This window comes from Eimeria mitis, genomic scaffold (genome assembly GCF_000499745.2).
Source record: "Eimeria mitis Houghton genomic scaffold, Emh_scaff1626, whole genome shotgun sequence".
Classification (NCBI taxonomy): domain Eukaryota; phylum Apicomplexa; class Conoidasida; order Eucoccidiorida; family Eimeriidae; genus Eimeria; species Eimeria mitis.
In genome coordinates this window covers 2,229-2,579 of record NW_013569940.1, presented here as the reverse complement: position 1 = coordinate 2,579, position 351 = coordinate 2,229, and positions in this window count along the sequence as shown.

Genomic DNA, 351 nt, shown 5'->3' with positions numbered 1-351 from the left:
TCTGCAGCTTCTCTTTTGGCGTTTCATCTGAATATTAATTTTTTGAGTTAATAAAATATATTTAATTTAAATTTATTCTGCTGCTTGAGAAAACAGATTGCTTCTCTCTCCTCCCTGCTGCTGCAGCGCAGCAGCAGCGAACCAACGGCCTCATCGGGGGCCCCCCAGCAGCAGCTGCTATTTCTTCTTTCTGAGTCCCCAGGTCTTCTGCTGAGAAGCAGCAAAGGAGATGTAAAATTTAATTTATATTTTTGTGAGAGAGCCTCGAGGAAACAGCTGGAGAGGTTGCATGTGTTTCAGGTGTACATACACCCGGTGTATATATACACCGCGCGTACTGAGTTCTGTAGC